At 45.4% G+C, this 20,646-nt stretch overlaps 1 protein-coding gene across 1 annotated transcript in view; it reads right to left on the reverse strand.

Annotated features, from left to right (window-relative positions):
* The window catches only part of CCHR6.PART0H7orf57 (chromosome chr6.part0 C7orf57 homolog), a 1,417,733-nt gene that overhangs the window by 321,581 nt on the left and 1,075,506 nt on the right, over nucleotides 1-20,646 (reverse strand). The gene's annotated exons all lie outside the window — the stretch shown is intronic.

The raw sequence follows: 20,646 nt of genomic DNA on the forward strand, positions 1-20,646 counted from the left end.
CTTAGACATAGATCTACATAATAATCTATTTTGATGCGAAAGAAAAGCTTTTGGAACTGATGTATCTAGTTGACATCCCAGGAAAACAATCCTGTAAGAAGGGGTTATGAAAGACTTTTGAATGCTCTCTTGGAATCCAAGCTTGTGTAAGACATCTCTCATCCAAGAAAGAGAAATTCCTGAGATTTAAAAAAAAATTCTGCAAAGATAAGCAGTCCCATCTAAATATGGAAAATGTGGATAACCTATAGCCTGCAATAAGTTATAACTGGAGCTAGACCCTTTGTGGACACTCTTAGTGCAGTGGATAGTTCAAAAGGTTAAGCCACAGAAAAGATAATGTGGTTGAGACGCACAAAACCTTAAGAAACGTCTGAAGTCTGGATGAATAGGGATGTAATAAGCATCTAAGTCTATTATTGCCAGGACACTTGAAAGAGGAAAAAGAGGTAACAGGATGTGAAGTGACAATTTTAATTTGGACACTATCAGGTTTAGGAAAGAAAATACAGAACCGGTCTTCAAGAAGTTTCTTTCTTTGGCACTAGGAACATCCTTGAATAAAAAACCTTCTCCACCTGGAAAGGAAAAGTTATTTCTATCACACCTTGGGACAGCATGTGATGAAAAAATGGTGGGGGAAAAAAAAAGAGAGTATGATCTGGATGATGAGGAAAGACCCCCCCCCCCAGGAAAGGAGGAATTTCCTCCCACTGACATCTGTAAGCCTGAAACTGTTGCCAAAGAGAAAAATGGAGATTCAGACTTTCTGAAAGAAAACAGGGGCCAGGGTGGAAGTGGTTCACAAGGTCTCTTGAACAGTCATTTAGACTTGTAGGACTGTCCTTGCTTTAGGGAGATTTGAGACTTCTTTTTGGAAACCCTTTGCCATTTCTTCTTAAATGTTTGTTACCTATATTTTGTTGAAATTGTTTTTGTTTTTCAATACAACTGGATGATGAGATAGAAAATCCCTTGGAAAATGTAGAAAAGTACGAACACCTAGCCCCTTTCATCACACTTTTTTGATCACCTCTGCTGCAGAGTGGCCAAACACTAAACCTCTATCTAAGTGAGAATTTAAAATCTCATTTTTATCATCTGGGAGTTTCTGAGAATGCAGCTATGCAAACCTCCTTAAAACAGTACCAGTGGCCATAGCCCTGGAAGAAGTATCAACAGTCATGCACACTGTAAACAATGAAAAGTGACCTGTGCAACAGAAGAAACTTAAGTTGTTTAAGGCAAGAAGAAAACACAGATAAAACATTCCTCAGTTTCACAATTTGTCAGAACAAATTTTAACGTACGAGTCTGACAATTCAAAATTCAAAGTGAAGTTGCAGAAGTCTACACTTTTTTCCTCATACCTATCGATAATTTTCCCATCCATAACCGAAAGAGTAGGATTGGAACTAACTAGTGCTTAGCAGCAGTGGGATCAATGCTGTTGGGTCAAGTCTGGGAAAGACTGAGGAACTTTACACATCTTAAGAAAAAAAAACACACAGCAGCAAAGGTAGTTGATAGATTCTTTACTTTCACCAGAAAATCTGGTACCTCGGCCTTTCGCCTTCAAGGATACAAAGATCAAAATAAATTCTACATTTATACCAGGTTATAATCCCATCATTCACATATTAATTAATTAATTATCCTATTACCCTTCATTTTTTAAAATATCATATTGCCTTAACCCTTTTAAAGTGACCCATACCTATTTCATCAAATTATACAAAATCTAAGTTCCACTTTCAAACTATCAAAATACAAACATTTTATACATCTTACCTGCATTTTAGAGGGAGCTGGTTGAGTATCAGGAAAACTACAGGCAGTAACACACACATCCTCTAAAGCAGACAGAGCAGCAGGAATGGGTGTAGTTTCTGGAAAATCTTTCTGTAAAAACTCGTAGTATTTTCTGATGGACTAAGAGATCTCAGTGTTCCCTTGCTGAAAACACTGGCGCATTCTTGCAATAGTCTCACAGAAAGAGAACCCCCCACAGGGAAATTCAGAAACTGAGCTCTACATTGACTCTGAATCAGAAATCGGAGGGAAAAAAACAGTGCCCATCCCTGCATAGTACAGTTGTGTACACTTACCATAAAAGTAGATGTTCGAGTGTAATCACTGTTGCAGTCATTACATTTGGGTTATCCTGCTGGCAGGTTGCCCTCAGACAGCCTGAATTCCAAAGTCTTGGGTCCTGCATTGGCCGCTGTCGCCTCTTCCCTGATGTCAGGTCGTCAGGGGTATAAAAGAAGCAGCCAACGCCATTTTATTTAGTTTTTCTTGCCCCAGATGTCAGATGCCCCCAAAAGGGTAGGCTAAAATTATGCAAATAAAACATACATGCACCAAAATAAGCTTTACCCTCATCTATAAGCAAATACACCACCTAGGTTGTATAGATTAGAGAAATAAAGATAAGTTCCAGCAAAAATAAGTGGGACGGTGGGTGGGTAAACCTGGACTGCAACAGTGAATACACTCGAACATCTACATTTATGGTAAGTGTACACAACTGTACTATGTTCTTCGTGTTTCACTGCTGCAGTCATTACATTTGGGTTGAGTCCCAAAGCTACGGTTGGGGGGCTGGAGCTAAACAGCATTAGGAGCAGCTATGAGGCACTGCAGAACTGCAGTGGCAAAGCCTGCCCTGGATTTAGAGTAAAGAGGCAGATTGTAATGTTTTGTAAAGGTATGCACTGAACTCCAAGTAGCAGCCTCCAAAATGTCTTTGGTTGGTACTCCCCTGAGAAAGGCTGCAGTTCTGGTTGAATGTGGCCTAATGCCCTTCGGCACTTGTTTGCCATGCTGTGAGTAGTAGAAACGAATGCAGTGACCTATCCACTTTGAAATAATCTGCTTGGAGATAGCCTTTCCTTGTGATGCTGTGGCATATGCCACTAGTAATTGCTCTGTCTTTCTGAAAATTAGAAGTTATGTACTCACCATAACGTTCCATCTGAGTAGGTGACTTCATTTGGATGCAACCTGTGGGTATCGGATCCAAAGCTTTAGGCTCCGAGCTCCTAGCTCCTCCCTCTTACCCATAACTCCTTGCCAAGCCCTGACTGACCTCAGATTGAGTTTGCCTAAATAATACTGACTACAGTACATGAACAAAAGCATAACACTCGCTCTATAAAGGTCAGGGGGATGGAGAGGATCAAATGAAGTCACCTACTCAGATGGAACGTTATGGTGAGTACATAACTTCTAAATCTGAAGTAGGCAGACTTCATTTGTCTGCAACCTGTGGGACAGAGTCCCCAGCTACCTGAATCTTGGGCGTCATGGAAGGATGTTCGAGCACCGCTGAGCCAAAGGATGCTCTTCCTCTGGAAACAACATCCACTTTATAATGAGAAATAAAGGTATGAGGCGAGGCCCAAGTAGCTGCCGCAGATATCATCCAATGACACACGGGACTTAAAGGCGGCTGACGTGGAGACTGCCCTAGTAGAATGAGCCGTAACCCTCTGTGGAGCAGGTGTACCTGAAGTGTCATAAGCCTGCAGAATACAATTAGCAATCCACCTAGATAGTGTGACTTTAGACACTGCTTTACCCAAAGCAAATTTAGCAAAGGGCGAACAGCTGATCTGATTGCCTGTGACCAGCTGTTCTGTGAATATAAAATCGTAATTGTCTATGAACATCCAAAGAATGTAATTTGTATTCTCCTTTGTTTGAGTACTTGGGAAAAACACAGGTAAATTGATTGACTGGTTGATATTAGATTCTGAAGAGACCTTCGAAGAAAAGATGGATTGGTCCTGAGGCACACCCTATCTGGAAAGAAAGAAAGGTAAGGCGCTTGACGATAGAGCCTGAAGTTCAGACACTCTTCTGGCTGAAGTGATAGCTACTAAGAAGGCAGTCTTCCAGGAAAGGTACTTTAGGTCTGTAGAAGCTGCAGGCTCGGAGGAGCAGTAAGGGCTTGCAGAACTAAGGATAGATCCCAAGATGGTACAATCTCCTTGACTGGAGGCCTCAATAAGAAAATCCCTTTGAGAAAGGTTTTGCACATGAGGGAGCTGTCTCATGACCAATGTGATAATGCGAGATGGCTGCCAATTGTACCTTAATCGTGGAAGAACTTGCCCCTTGATGAAAGAGATCTGTTAAAAATCTAGCACTGCTGACATAGGTGCTGAGAAAGGATCCAAAGTTCTCTGAACCGCCCAAATAGAGAATCTCTTCCATTTACTCCGATAAACCTGCCTGGTGGAAGGTTTATGAGCTGCCACTAAAATGGCCTTGACCGGTGACGAGATACCGAGTCCTAATCAAGGATGGAACTGGAGCAGCCAAGCTGTCAATTTCAGGGTGTGTAGATTGGGAACCGAAATTCCCAGAGGGTGGGAGATGAGATCCGAATCGGATCCAGAATCCAGGGTGGATTGACTTTGTGAGACCATACAAAGGGGAACCAGGGTTGACGAGGCCAGAACGGGCAATGAGAATCATTCTGCTCCCCAAACTGTTGGCTTTCTGCAGAAGCCTCTGCATCAGAGGTAGTGGAGGGTAGGCATAAAGGAGACCGGGAGGCCAAGCATGCACCAGCGCATCTCTCCGGAATTCCCCTGGTGGGGGAAGCAGAGCGAAGAAATTGTCGCATTTGGCGCTTGAGAGAGGCAAAAGATCGCAACAGGGCTGCCCCAAACGGCAAAAATCTTCTTCCCTACCTGAGGATTGAGAGACCACTGAGGTGACAGAATGGTGCGACTGAGTTTGTCCGCAAGGATGTTGGATTTTCCCGGAATGTGCGTTGCTACCAGAAAGCGTTTGGTGGAAATTGCCCATTCCCAGACTCTCATGGCCTCTCGACAAAGGGATAGGACCTGGTTCCTCCCTGTTTGTTGATGTACCAGACTACCGACATGTTGTCTGTCTGAATCGCAATAGTCCCTGAAGGAAGAACGTGGTGAAGTGCTTAAGAGCACTCATTTCCAGGACATTTATATGCAACGTCTCTGTGGGGTTCCACGCCTTGGACAATCTTTCCGCAGAATGCCCCCACCCGAGGCAGGAAGCGACCATGGTCACTGTGGCTCGGGAAAGCAGCACAAAAGGTCTCCTGTCAGGGGCTCCGGAGACAGAAGCCACCAAAGAAGGGAATCCTTGCACGCTTTGCTGACCGCTATCGGAGAGTTGAGAGGGAACTGAGAGGGACCACTGAACCTGAAGGGTCCATTGAAGAATCCGCAAAGCGCATGAATAAGAAGGGATAGCTGCCGCCATCGAACCTAGGGCCCTCAGGACCAAGCTGCAGTCGGAAATGGTTGCAGGACCGCTGCTACATGACACTTCAGGTTGACAATTCTGTCTGGAGTGAGGAAGGCTCGCATTGACCTGGTGTTTAGCCTTCCTCCTATGAAATCTATAACTTGTGTGGGGTGCAGCAAAGATTTCTCCCAGTTGACAGTGATGCCCAACCTTGGGGCTAGTCAAGAAAGTAGTCCCTGGCTGAGCACAGAAGATGCCTTGATGATGCGAGCCAGTCGTCCAGGTGCGGAAAGACCTGTAATCCCTGGAGCCTCAGGTGGGCCGCTACAACAGCTAAGACCTTGGTGAACACCCTGGGGGCTGAGGTGAGACCAAAGGGAAGGGCCCTGAACTGATAATGACTGGCTCCCAGCCGAAGCGAAGAAACCTCCTGGACCGTTTGTCCATGCGAATGTGGTAGTATCGTCCTTGAGGTCGATGGAGCACATCCAGTCGTTCTCCCTCAAGAGGGGAGTATAGATTGAAGGGTGACCATCCGGAACTTTTGCTTGGTTACTGACAGGTTCAGCAGGGAAAGATCTAAGATCGGTCTTAAGTCCCCGTTTTTCTTTGGCACTAAAAGAACCTGGAGTAAAACCCTGACCCGGTTTGATCTGGGGGACGACTGGATAGTTTTCTAGCAGCTGTCCGATGCTGCCTCCCTTTGGTCGGGTGGAACATCTGGGAGGCTGCGAGATCTGGGAACCTTGTACAGGAATTGTATAACCTCTGGATATCACACGAAGCACCCAACGGTCTGTTGTGATGGACTCCCAAGAAGTCAGGTGCCTCGGCGCCCCGACTGCCTCCAGAGACGGACAGCCGGGCAACCCTTCAGGGCAGCTGCGTGGGCCTATCAGAGAAAGGTTCTCTGGACCCAAAGTTGCTAGGAGCCCCTGCCTCTAGGCCTCCCGTCCTCCTCTGCCACGGAAGGACTGGTTATCCGGAGCAGGTTGGGACTGCTGCGATTTCGAACCACATCTTCTTCTGTCCCTTTTGGTTCTTGAGAAGGATCTCTGGGGAGCTGAGAAGCGGACTGCAGACAGCGTCTTCCGTCCTTCGCTCTGGACTAATGTTTGAACAGTCTTGCCAAACAAGGCAGAACCATCGGCATTCACGAAGGTCGCCTTGAAGGGCTCTGCAAAATCACAGTGGCGGAGCCAGGGCTGTCGCCTCATGACTAGGCCTGCTCCGCTGGCTCTAGCGGCTCCCTCAGTAGCGTGAGAAAGCAGCCGCATAGATGTATTCAAACTGATCTGAGAGTGGCCATTCGGGTGGAGTATACCTGTTTATCCTCACCGACATGGACTCTGGGGAGATGCAGCGTATTCTTTAATCAGATCCCGCTGCATCCTGATGACGTAGCTATGTAGTTCAGCTCTCAAGGAGAAGGTTGCTGAACTGAAAACTCGCCCAATGCGATCCATCGGGACTCCTTGCCCGGAGGATGCATAGAGGGACTTCCTGGGCCAACTCCCTCTTAGTGGCTGCAGCCATCATCATGGCATCTACTGGGGGCCTTTGCTCCAGTGAGTGAAAGGATACGGTCAGGACGGTTAGGTACAGGCTCAACGGTGTCCGGATCCTTCCACGCTCTGATGGATATAAGGTCCACCAGAGGGTCGGCAGGAGGGACACCCAAGAGGTAGAAGGGCCGCCTGGGTCGCCAATGCCTCCAAGAACACAGACTCGTCTGAGGAGGCCTTGGGGCAGACCACCCCTGATCCTCAACATTTCCATAATGTCTCCAAATCCCTTCATCCAAGTCTGTGTCTTGAACGGACGGACGGGTGAGTCCATGTGCCTCCTTTGCACTTACGCCCGAGGGTACTTTTCGGGGGCTGTCCGAGGAGTACTCTTCCGCAGCTGGATGTTCCAAGGGAACTACTTGGGACATCGAGGCGGCTGTCCCTGGGACCGGCTGGTGGGGCCTGGCCCAACTGCAAGGGAGTGCGGGATGGAGCGTGGCAGGGACCGGGGTCCGTAGTCCTCAACAGTGCCCTTTCCACTGGGAGCCAGCTGATGGAGCCGAAGACACACCAGCTCCTCGGACCCGAGGCTCGGTCCTCGGCTCCGAGAGGTGTCAGTACACACTGCACCTAAGGGATGGGACGGATCTGCGGTGCGCTGGCCTATCGGATCCGACCCACCCCCGGATCCAACTCTGCCCGGCGCCGGCAGCTCCGCACCCATGGTATGGGTCAGAGAAGGAGCCAAGGGGGGGAAAAAAATCAGCCCTCCCGGATGGGGCTAGGAGCACTCCCATTTGCATTTGGGCCTGGATGAATTTCCTCATCATCCGGTCCATATCTGCTTCACTCATTGACAATGTGGATCTGGTGGAGGCCACCGGGGACCTCGCTGAAGGGCTAGCCTCCTCCTCCTCGGGCCCAGGAGAGAACCGGGAGTGGAGCCGAGGAGGAGGAAAGCTAGAAGGGCACAGGGAGGCCAGATGGAGGAGACTGGAGGTGCCTCTCCTGTGCCTCTCCTCTCTCTCTCCCTAGAAGACTCGGCCTCCTCCGGCATTTTAGAGGGAGGTTGAGTCCCAGCCGGAGGAGGAGAGCCCACAGCAACTGCTTGCTGAGTAGAAGGGGCAGAAGCCCTGCATCTGGAGGAGAAGTCCCGCCAGCACCAGCTTCACTCCCTCCCTCTCAAAAAAGCTGGGGTTGAACCCTGCACAAATGGTACAACCAGATGACAGGTGTTCAACCCCAAGCTTCTTGACCACAGTGTGGCCATCCGCTGGGGACAGCTTATGACCACACATTCGACATTTGGAAAATACAGCCTTATGGGCTTCAGACATTTTAAGCCCTAACAGGCCTCAAACAAACACACACACAAACAAAGTTTAAAATAAAGAGAGGAAAGCCTAACACAATCACTTCTAACTAATAAAATTAAGAAAGTTAAGGTTTTTGAAAATTTTTCTGTCAAAAACAGCTTATCTGTACTAGGAGCTCTGGAATCCGTCCGCACTTTGAAAGCAGCAAAAAATCTGAGGTCAGTCAGGGCTTGGCAAGGGGTTATGGGTAAGAGGGAGGAGCTAGGAGCTCGGAGCCTAAAGCTTTTGAAATGCCGGCTCGGATCCGAGGTCGGATCCGATACCCACAGGTTGCAGACAAATGAAGTCTGCCTACTTCAGATCTTTAGTTTTGTCCAAGTAGAATCTAAGTTGTCCGTGTACGTCCAAAGAATGCAGAATTTTCTCCCCCTTGTTCTGTGGATTTGGATAAAAAGTTGGTAAATGAAATGTTTGGTTAAGGGCTACACTGGATACCACCTTAGGCATAAATGTAGGGTTTGTTCTCAGATACCCTGTCTGGATAGAAAATGATAAAAGGTTCCACAGCCATGAGAGCCTGTAGCTCTGAAACTCGTCTTGCAGAAGTTATTGCTAGGAGCAGAGCTGTTTTCCAAGATAAGAACTTTATGTCCGCAGTAGCAGCTGGCTCATAAGGAGGTAAGGTGAGTTTTCCAAGACATAATTGAGGTCCCATGCAGGTATTGGCATTCTCCTTGGAGGCCTTAAGTTTTTGGGTCCTCTGAGGTACTGCCTTAATAAAGGATGAGAAAAGAGTGGTGGCTCTGTATTGTAATGAGCCAAAATGGCAAAGGCATGGATTTTAACTGATGAAAAAGATAGGCCTTTGTCCACCATCTCAGTTAAATATTGCAAAATCTGAGGAATATTTGGGACAGCTGTATCAGTTCCTTGTGCTTGGTTTCAAGCGCAAAATCTCTTCCATTTCCCAGCACAGGATTTTCTAGTGCTAGGCCTTCTGGCTTCTAAAATGACAACCATCACAGCTTTACTGAGAGGTGTAGTTTTTGTATGGCTACATTATCCGCCATGCTGCCAGGTTCATAGGTTGGTACTAGGCTATCAGCCCTAGGGCCTATACAAGCCTAGCCATAACAATTCCTTGGCTATTTCTTCCCACACTATTTACTTCCCTGGACCCCTGTCTAGCAGGGCGACTGACGTGATCCCCGGGGTGAATTTCCTTTCTCCCATCCAATCGTCAAGGTTCCTTTTGAAGAGGACCAAAGAGGCACTCTGCTTGACATGTATGAGCAATCTATTCCAGAGTCTGGGGAGTCTCTGGGTCAGGAACCTATCCCTCCAGCATGTTTTGTTTATTGTGATGACAAGGTTTAGATCCCTGGAGCGTGTGGCTCTGAGGGATTGGGATTTCTTTAAGTGTAGCATGTCCAACAGCTCTGGGTCTGACATGGCCTTGTATGTTAATCAAAGATCGCCTCTGAGTAGACGATATGCGACAGTGTATAGCTGGAGTTTTTTAAGGTGGTCAGCGTAGGGCATCTGCTTTAGGCCTGTGATTCTTTTAGTGAGGTATTTCTGCGGCCTTTCCAGTTGTTGCAGATGTCTTGAGAGATACATACCAAATGGGGCGTTGTATTCTATAATGGGTCTAATGAGGGATGAGTACAGTGGGACAATGACCTCCTTTTTTCTGGATGAAAAGCCCTTAGTGATGAGGTGTGCCACATAGAAGGAATTCCTGACTGTTGTGGCGATGTGGTTATCGAAAGTGAGACCACTGTCCACCTGTGTCCCCCTAAGTCTCTTATCACACTTTCTGCTTTTAGTGTACTGCCACCTATATGGTAATTCACGGACACATGTTTTTTCCCAGAGGGGATAACTATACATTTCTTGGCATTGAGCTTGAGCCCATGGCTCTGGCACCAAGCATCTGTTTCTGTAAGGCCCTTTTGTAGAGTACCCACATCATTTGGGGATTCAATAATGGCTCCCAGTTTGCAGTCATCTGCGAACTTTGTTATCCAGAGTCCCTTAGCGTTGGCCTGTACTTCAGAGAAGTAGATGCCAAACAAGAGCGGTCCCAGGACTGAACCCTGAGGTACTCCACTTGTCACTTGTCTGGAGCTGGATTTGAAGTCGGCTACTTTTACAGTGTGGGTTCTATTAGTGAGCCAGTTAGCAACCCATAGGGTGACGTAGGGATTAATGCCCAGCTTAGTAAGTTTATCTATGATTCCAGAGTGGGGGGTGGTGTCAAAGGCCTTGGCAAGGTCTAGATAGGCTGTGTGGACCACCTTACCCTTGTCCATGGCTCTGGAGACTGATTCGAAGAAGTCAATCAGGTTCAGGAGATAAGATCGGCCCTTCACGAACCCAAACTGGGTGGGGTGCAGTGTTTGAAGGTTGCCAATGTCTTTGTTTATAAGTTCCATGATAATACGCTTCATGGCCTTGCAGACAAGGCTTGTCAGACTGATGGGACTAATTTCCGGGACCCAAGGTGGATCCCCCTTAGTGGAGTGGGATAACTGTAGCTCTGCGCCACTCAGTGGGCACGAAACCTGAGGTGAGGCTATGATTAAACATGACACTTAGGTGAGGTGCCAGTTCATATTGTAGTTCATGTAGTACACAGCCCGGGATGTCATCTGGTCCCATGGATGCTGTATTCTTAGCTTTGGAGAGTGTGTTTTTTTACCTGTGTGGCCATTATTACTGGAATTTGGCAATCTTCTGGTATTGAGATGGGCCATTTAGGGGGTGAGAGGGGGGTGAAGTTGGCACTGAATCAATCTGCCAGTTTAGGGCCCTGAGTTGGCTGTGCAGAATCTGATTGTTTTGCTGGGACAGTAGATGAGGTATCCGAGGTAAGGTCCAGGCTGGGCATTGGGACAAGCTCCTTAAGATCGGATACCAGTACTGGCGTGGTCAGTCTGGGGCAATCAGAATAATTTTTGGTTTCTCCTGCCTGACCTTTAGGAGTACCTTGGGGAGCAGAGAGAGTGGAGGAAAGGCATATACTGATAGGTTTGTCCAGTTGAAAGATAAGGCGTCCACTTTCCAAGCTTGTCTGTGATAAGCCCTTGTGCAGAATCTTTTTAGTTGATTGTTTTGTGGAGAGGCAAATAGATCTATGTCCGGGCGTCCCCATTTCATTGTTATCATGCTGACGACTTGTGGATCCAGGTGCCACTCGTGGGGATCCATGAGGTTTCTGCTTAGTTCGTCTGCCAGAGTATTTTCGTTTCCTGGCAGGAATTGTGCCTGCAGATGAACTTGGTAAGTCAATGCTGTGTCCCACAAAGCCATGGCTAGTCTGCACAGGGGATAAGAATGAGTGCCCCCTGCTTGTTTATGTACCACATGAGCGTGGTGTTGTCTGTCTTTATCAGTAGTTGTCCCGGATGAAGTAGGTCCTTGAAGGCTGTCAGGGCATTTTGAACAGCTAGCATCTCTTTTTGACTGATATGTAGATGCTTTTGGTTTGTGGACCAGGTGTCCTGAATGCCTCTTCCTGCCATGTGCGCCCCCCAAGCAAAATCTGATGCATCCATCGTTAGGCTATGCCTGGCTGGGGATAGTGAGAATGGCTGCCTCTTGTTTTGGTGATAAGCCTTTGCCCACCATCGAACCTCCTGTTGCAGGCAGGGAATGAAAGTAATCATTGTTTCCAGACTGTGGCAATGTTGAGTCCAAACACTTTTTAGGTACCATTGAATTTTCCTCATATGCAGCCTTATATATGGAATTAGTAAGATGCAGGATGCCAAGAAGCCCAAAGCCTGCAGAATTTTTCTTGCAGATAACTAGGCCTTTGTTGCCATTTCCTTGAAATAGGTAGTCAGTTGTCTTTGTTTGTCTGGAGTGAGATAAGCCATCCGGGCAGTTGTATTTAAGCTTGCACCCAGCAATATTATCTCTTGAGAGGGTACTAGTTTTGATTTCTTTTTGCTGACTGTGTACCCTAGGCATGTTAAAAGTCTTATCACAAAAGTCAGATGCTGTAGTAGAATGTCCTTGCTCTCTCTGCTTGTATGAGGCAATCATCCAAGTAAGGATATATTTGTATTCCTCTTTGTCTGCAGTAAGCAAAGACCCTGAGCGCAGTAGATAAGCCAAAGGGCAGTGCAGAGAAATGGTAATGCTTTGAGCCAGCCTTGAATCTGAGGTATCTTCTGCATGACTGGCTGATTGGGACATGCAGATATGCCTCTTTTAGGTCTAAAGTCACGAGCCAAGCCTTGCTGCCCAACATGGGCAGAAGCTGCTGTAAGGTCAACATCTTGAATTTCGGTATATCCAGGAAAGTGTTTAGAATAGATAGGTCCAGTATTGGTCTCCATGATTTGTCCTTTCTGGGTACCAAGAACAGTCTTGAGTAAAATCCTTGTCCCTGCTCTTGCTGTGGCACTTGTTGAATAGCCCTCATGTCCATGAGAGCTGTGACTTGTTTTTGAGCCTCTACCCATTGATTTTTTTGGCAGGCCTGGCAAACCGTTTGCCCTTGACAGGGTATGGGAATGAAACTTGTAGCCTTGTGACACTGTCTAGAACCCATTTGTCCTGGGTTATAATGTGCCAATTTTGAGAAAAAAGTGCTAGTTTTCCCCCTAAGGGTGCTGCCAGAAGATAAGTGCTTGGTGCAGGCAGGGAGAAGTCATTGGGACTGTTTCCTGTATGGTTGTGATTTGTCTTCTCCACCTCCGGAGGTAGAAGCACTCCACTGCTTAGGCCTGTAGGAACCTTGCGGCTGTGATCTGCCTCTAGGGCGTCTGGATCTGCCCCTTTGAGGTCTGTCTGAGTCTGGAAAGGACCAATTCTTTGTAGTCCAGTGTCTGCTAAATCTAGGTGGCTGTACCTGTAAGAAATCCTTGACCATTTGCATAGATTTAGCTTTGTCCTCCATTTTCTTTAACACCTCTTCTGCCTTAACACCAAACAATGTATCATGTTGTAAAGGAGCATCTAATAATTTTGCTTTAACATGGTCAGGCAGATTTTGTTCCTTTAACCAAACATGCCTCCTAATAACAGAACCCGTAACAGCGACCCTGCAGGAGGCCTCCAGAGAATCAAACCCACATTGCAAAGTATGCTTTCCAACTTGTTCAGCTGCATGCAATAAATCCTGCATTTCTTTGTTTTCTGCACATTTAAAATTTGCCATCATTTTCTGTTTAAGCAGTGTCATGATATATTGCTGATGTTTGAGCATATAAAACTGGCAATTTAAGGCCCTTATAGCCAAAGTAGCAGATGTGTAAATCTTTTTTCCCCATCTATCCAGTGCCCTAGAATCCCTGTCAGAGGGGGTAGGGTTTTTTGCAGTAGAAGCCTTGACCTCTTACGGACCCTGAGAAATAGTTTCTGGGTCTGCAGTAGGGTTTTTGAAAAGGAATTAATGAGAGTCAGGGACCCTGTAGTATCTGTCCGGCTTAACAGGAGCTGGAGGTAGAGAGTCAGGGGTCAGACTAGACTCCGAGAACACATCATCTAATGTCTAACACAGGTGGAATAGCTAGAGGCCTGTTTTGAGGTAGTAAAAGGAAGTCTCTGAGCCTTTTCTTAGAATCTGAAAAATCTTGGCTCTCCCAGTGGAAGTGCTCCCTCATGGTATGCAAGTCTTCCCCAAAAGAGCAGTCCTCAGGAGGAGAAGCTGAAGGAATTGATTCTTCAGCATCAGAATCCTCATAGGGGGGAAGAGAATATTCCTGATCAGAAGAGGAATCAGAAGAAATGGAAACCTGATCTGAAGATTCATAGTCTGTCTCTTGCCTACGCCTCTTATCAGGAGGGGGATGGGAACCCCTGATCAAGGTAATGAAGTCTTCGGCCATTTTGAGCATCTGTTTTTTGGGCATGGAGGCCTACCCTTGTGGCTGGTGAACTTGTTTCTTTGCCTTTAAAGGTGTTTTAGCCTTTGACTTTGAAGTCGTTTTAATATATAATTGTTTAGGTTTGAATACACCCTCAGAAGCTGATGCCTGCTCAGCGGCTCCGGACTCATCTGAGGGAATAATCTCCGAGGCTCCAATACCTTGAATTTCCAGAGGCCTGGCCGACTCCACGTGGGAGTCGGTAGTAGCCTGCAACTCTAAAGTAGTGGGCATCAGGGGCTGCGAAAGCGCCTCACTGAGGACCGGCGAACCGGTGACTTGCTTAGGAGAAGCTTTGTTGTCGGTTTTGGACCTCGGCTGCCTGTCCTTTTCTTTTAGTTTTTTGTGAACTCTGGTAGTCGGATGGCTATCCGACGACATTGTATAATTGGGAAACTAGACTTACATACAGGGAGATGATATGGCAACTAAAGCTGGATGCAGGTGGTTGTAAGGGTCTCAACGATAATATATCTATAGTACCAGCTTTGAAATTGTTGTCCCTTGATCCTAAAAAAGCACACAAAGGGGTATAATAAGGAACATATTTATGTTGTATTAATTTTTGGTAAATATACAAAATACCTTGTCCACATAGTTTTGGTAATATTACAACATTGTTGGTTTTAACTTAATCATCATTACATTTTTATCATTTTTATATAAGTGCCATACATATTTTACGTATTTTATGATATCAAACACAATATTATTTATTAAGTGAATAAAAGCTGCTGAGCAAAACAATGGTGGGGTATTTGCCAACAAAAATATTCCAAAGTCCAGGAGATGTGAGTGAAAAAAAAAAATGCACCAACACACACACATTATATATATATTTTTTATTAAAAAGAGCGCTGGCAAATGTTGGCAAATACCCATTTTTTTGTTTTGCTATTTTTATTATTATTTTTATATTTCTTTTGCCTCCAGCTGCCTCTAACTTTACTTTCATGCTTTGCTTACAATATTATTTATTAATATATTAGTATATTTATTAAATATCTTAATATTCATGTGTTAATATTTATGCGTTTTTAAGTTTTTTATCTATTTATAGGATTACACTAATGCACTTTATTGTCCAGTAACAATGGTGTAGCTATCTAGGTAGGGTAGTGCTGGTTCTATTCACTGCACAAAATGTATATTTCTTTAAGGAACTGAGTTTAATTGCTTAATTGTTCAATTAATTGTGTAATTATGCTTAACCAGTTTCATTGCGAGTATATAAAAGCAGTGTACACACTTGTATGTTGATTTTGAAGAGGTCTCCGGTGAGGAGACGAAAGCGCTTAATCGTTATATTTGTGTTCGTTTGTTTTTGGAATAAAATCAACAAAATAAATTTTTCTATTCTGCTTTGGGCTTCGTGGAGCTATTGGATTTTGGAACTATTGGTGGTATATACAATATGGACTGCCTTTATTGACGCCAACAGCTGGAGTACGTTTTTAGTTAATGTATCTTTCAAGTTTTTTGTGACATTGTATAATTAAATCTTCGCCCAAAGTAGCTTAATGCAAAATCATACCGACGCTTAATAATGCGTTGGTTAAATCTAGCACAAAACAGACTAGCAACGTCGTGGTCAGGGCCTAGGCAAGGAATACAGTAAGAATTAAAGTCTTTATGAGGTATTCGTTTCCCACAAGAAATACAATTAACTTTTTCTGACATCGGTCTGGAGCAAGAAAAAAGTTTCCCCAACGGGGTACTTCACTTTTAATGAAGACTTCGGATCTGAAACTCGAACACGAAAATCTCAGGAGTCGGCCGACCGGCACTTGCGAACTGTTTCTGCTTCGGGCACTGTACGGCAAGAAAGACTAAATAAAATGGCGTTGGCTGCATCTTTTATACCCCTGACGACCTGACGTCAGGGAAGAGGCGACAGCAGCCAACGCAGGACCCAAGACTTTGGAATTCAGGCCGACTGAGGGCAACCTGCCAGCAGGATAACCCAAATGTAATGACTACAACAGTGAAACACGAAGAACATCTTCCTGTTCAGATTCAGAATCTTGAATCTCTTCGAGAAAACAGGAAGCCCTCCTCTTTTTTTTTTTTAACCAGACACTAATTTACAAGAAGAATCAAAAGCCTGAATTAAATCCTGAGCTAGACCTAGTAAACTACTTCTGTCCAAAGAAAATTGAGTAGAATCATGCTTGGCTTTCTGTTTCGTTTTGACAGGACAAATGCGGCCAACCATATTACTAATGGTAGCAGCAGCTTCCCCATGGATGGGCACAGATTCTTACACAAACAAGGAAACCTTCCCTGTCCCCACTCTCAGGATTGACAAGTGGGTCTTCCTTGCCCACTGATGGGTCCCCAACAGCTACAGAGATGTGGCTCAACCCCAGTCCACAGTGGTTATAGGCGCTACACCAGAGGGATCCGGGGTAAAAGATGAGTGGTCTGCGGTACAACAAATAGTAACAGCAAACTCACCCACCCATAGTTGAGGCAAATTGCTAGCCTGCTGTCATGGTAATGGCTGTTTGCTTACTTTTTTTTTTTTGGCTGGAAGATGGACTGAACAACGGACCGGTAGTCTGTTCCATGCTCAAGTCAAAAATAGTGTCTCTTTCCTGGGGAAGACGAGCAGTAATTGCAAGTAAACACTACCAATACACTAAAGTTGCTTTTTGACAGGAAAACACAGTGAAAAGCACTTTAAAACACTATGCCAGCCCCACCAAAGTAAAATAAACAATTTCACAACAGAAAAATCTTTTCAGTTACTTTACACCACTTTTAAACTGATGGACAAAATGAGCACTCTGTTTAAAAGTATGTTACAGACTCAAGACAGTCATTTAAAATACAAAAAGAAAAATCTGTGGTATCCCTCGAAGTCTCAGAAAACCAAGTATGCAATCTATACTGGGTCAAAAACAAACCAAGAAGAAACTTCGCAGTGTGGAGGGTGTGAAGTTCACTCCTTAAAATATGTTATGAACCTAGTTCACCCATGTTTGCCCATTTTTTGCGCTTGTATTACCTCAGCGAGATCCTACCTGGGCATCCTGCAGAGTTCTACAGCTGCAGAAAGAGAAGAGAGAGACTGAGTGCATTAAGTACCTCTGTTTTGCTTTCTAGTGCTTATTTTCACTAACCGCACTATTCTGAGCATTTTTTATCAACTTTGCAACTTATTTGAACTGTTTTTTTGAATTCTGATACTGTTTGCACTTTAACGGATTGATTTTTAAGTGTTTCCATCTGTTTAAATGTTGTGGGCTACACACTCAAGTGTGATAGCCAATTTTCTGCCTTGAAAGTGTTTGTATTACTGTATCTGCTTTAATTCTTGAAAAAAAAAAATACAAAAAAATCCTCTCTCTCTACTCATTTCCTGCCTTTCTATAACCAGTAGTGTCCGTTTTTCAGATTTTGCTGAATTCTGGGCTGTTTTGTAGTTTCTGTGTTGCCCAGACCTTACTAAAATAGAAGGAAGCTTCTCTGTTCATCAGGGAGGTTGGTGAGCTTTGAGCAGTCTTATCTGTTGCTGGAGGAGTGGTTTCAGCTCAGAATCGGTAGTTTTATTGGCCATTTTGGGCTATTTCTATCCCTTTCATCATTCCGTTTAAAAACCCGTGGTTGAGCGGTTTTGCGCATCACACAGTGCTGTTTAACTAGGGTTAAAGTATTCTCAGTGCCAGAAAGTCTGCCCTTCAAATTTTCCCTTAGAACTAGCCAGTTTTCTAGTTTTAGCACTCAAAACTCGTCTTTGTGCTCAGCACTTGTTCAAAACTAGTTGCAAGCACTAAATAATCTACATAGTACTGCAGCACTCAACTTTCCTCACTTGTCAGGAGGAAAACAGTTTTTAGTACTTAAAATATAAGCACATATCAAGGCATGTCCAAGGGTCAGCTCCCAGTGTTTTCCCCTGTCCACCTGATGAACCTGGACATCTTGGGGCAATGTAGCAATTGCCTCATGTACACTGACAACCCTCTCCTCCTACCACCCAACACTATAACCTGTGAGAGATGCACTTGTATAGCCAAATTGGAAGCCACGCTCTCTCCAGCCAAGACTGGACTAGTCAGTAAAGAGGAGAAGGTAAACACCTGCACCACACCATACTCAACACAGCCAATCAAAACCTACACCACCTAAACCCACACATAGCAATACAAAACTACATTCACAGAGGCTCTCAATAAAAATCTGCCCAAACAACAGAGACCTCCTAAGCTGAAACACAAGCAAATACCACCCCCTAACACCACCCAAATGACACATAGCCCACAAAATCAGTGTGCCACTCAACCTCAGCCCATAAGGCAAAACAATGTACCTAACACATTAGTCATAGGCGACTCTATAGTCAGGCACACTGATGTCCCACTCACCAGGCTAAACAAAGAGAAAATTACTGTCAGCTGCCTGCCGGGTACCAGGATCCACCACATAACGCATGTACTCAGGTCACTCCACAAGTACAAATATGACTCTGTCACTGTCCATGTTGGTGTGAATGACCTGAGACATATCTCCTTAGACTACATGAAGAGAGACATGGAGGAGCTCTCGGATCATGTAGCTCAGGCATGTATGACCCTAGCCCTGAGCTGCATCCTGCCACCGGCCAGAATGATACAACAGTACAAGGACAAAATGATTGACTTCAACAATTGGCTAAGCTTCTGGTGTCATTCTAAGGGGATCCAGTATCTGTCTGCCTGGGACAACATGCTCGACATACCATGATGCTTTGCCAGAGATGGCCTACACCTGTCGCCCCTGGGATTCCGGATACTGGATAAGGCTCTTGCCACCCCTATAGTGCCTTTTTTAGGCAATGTTAAATGACAAATTCACTACCATAGCAGGTACAAGCAAACAAAATCTGAGGGTAATGCTACTCAGTGCTATAAGTCTAAACCTCAAAATGCACTCACTCGAGGCACTCCTTAAGATGGAGAACACTGACATCTGTGCAGTGACAGAGACCTGGTTCAATGCTCTAGAGAGCACCCCTGCATTACCAGGCATTAATTCATACTACACCTTTCGGCCACCTAACCTGGACTGAAACACTAAAGGAGGAGGCGTGCCCATATTCATTAAGGATATCCATAACTCCAGGCTAGTTGCTCAACATAATGCATCCGAAATTATCCAAGTGCAACTAACACTGGGCAAGACTGCAATCCAGGTTGTAGCTGGTTACAGATCCCCCGCCATGCCCCAGGATGCCCACTCCACGTTTCTTGATATACTGGACAACATTAAGGTACAGCCCAATACCCTAATAATGGGAGATTTCAACTACCCCACCATCAACTGGGAAAACTACTCGTGCTCTAACTCATTTATTCAACGTTTTCCGGAATTCATAAATTCCAATGCCCTGGATCAGCTTGTCCATACCCCCACCAAGGGCAGCAATATCCTGGACATGGTCATTACCAACATGGGTAACCGATGCTCCACGCCAGTGGTCAAATCCTTGGTGGTCAGATCCGACCACAAGCTAATCACCCTAGACATCCATATCCTGCCCCCACCCCCCATTAAGGAAACCACCGTAAAAAACTTCTCCAAAGCCAACTTCATGCTTCTTAAGACAGAAGTGGCAAACTTCACGCAACCCATATAGACGGGAAATAGCGGTACGACTGCTGAAACCTATACAAATGCACTGCATAAACATACACAAGTGCATGGATCGCTCCATCCCAACAGAACCAAGATGCTATCCTCCAAAAAAGGAAGCCAATCTGGTGGTCCCCTGCCATAAACAAACTACAACAGAAGGAAGAAGCTGTTCCAAAAAAAAAAAAAAAAAAAAAAGTAAAATCCCATGATTGCAGGAACTCCATGGTCAGCCTCAGCAAGAAGCTGACATCCCTCATAGAATCCTCCAAAGCTAGTCACGAAAATAAAATCGCCACTGATTCTAAAGACAACCACAAAGGATTCTACAGCCATGCCAAGAATCTCAATGGCAACACTCAGATCTGCTCTGAGCTACAGCACAATGGCACTAGACATACAGAACTAACTGATATCGCCCACATCCTGGCTGATAGATTCAGTGCAAAGTTTACCCCCCCCCCCCAAAGGGCCCACCTCTATACCGGAAGAGTGCAAAGCCCCAGTAATCACGGATGCACAAGTAAAGACTGCACTCTCCAAAGCTAAGAACACAGTATCCATGGGACCAGACAACATCCCAGGCTGCGTCCTGCATGAACTACAGAATGAACTGGCACCCCATCTAAGTACCATGTTCAATCATAGCCTCACTTCAGGCTTTGTGCCTACTGAATGGTGTACAGCGATAGTTATCCCAACTCCACAAAGGGGGTGCCACCATGGACCCCGGGAACTACTACCCCATTAGCCTGACGAGCCTGGTCTGCAAGGCCATGGAACATATCATGCAGCTTATAAACAAACTCATAGGTAACCTCCAAACTCTGGACCCTATTTAGTTTGGGTTTGTAAAAGGCAGATCATATCTCGTAAACCTGATTGACTTCTTTGAAGCAGTTACTAGAGCAGTGAATGAGAGTAAGGTGGTGTACATAGCCTATCTTGACCTCGCCAAGGCTTTCAACACCATCCCCCACTCTGGAATTATAGACAAACTCACTACTAGACAGGGCATAAATCCCTATGTCATAAAATGGGTGGCCAACTGGCTCCCCTGACAGAACCCACACAGTGAAT

This window comes from Protopterus annectens, chromosome 6.part0 (assembly GCF_019279795.1).
Source record: "Protopterus annectens isolate FY-2018-M chromosome 6.part0, PAN1.0, whole genome shotgun sequence".
NCBI classification, from domain to species: domain Eukaryota; kingdom Metazoa; phylum Chordata; order Ceratodontiformes; family Protopteridae; genus Protopterus; species Protopterus annectens.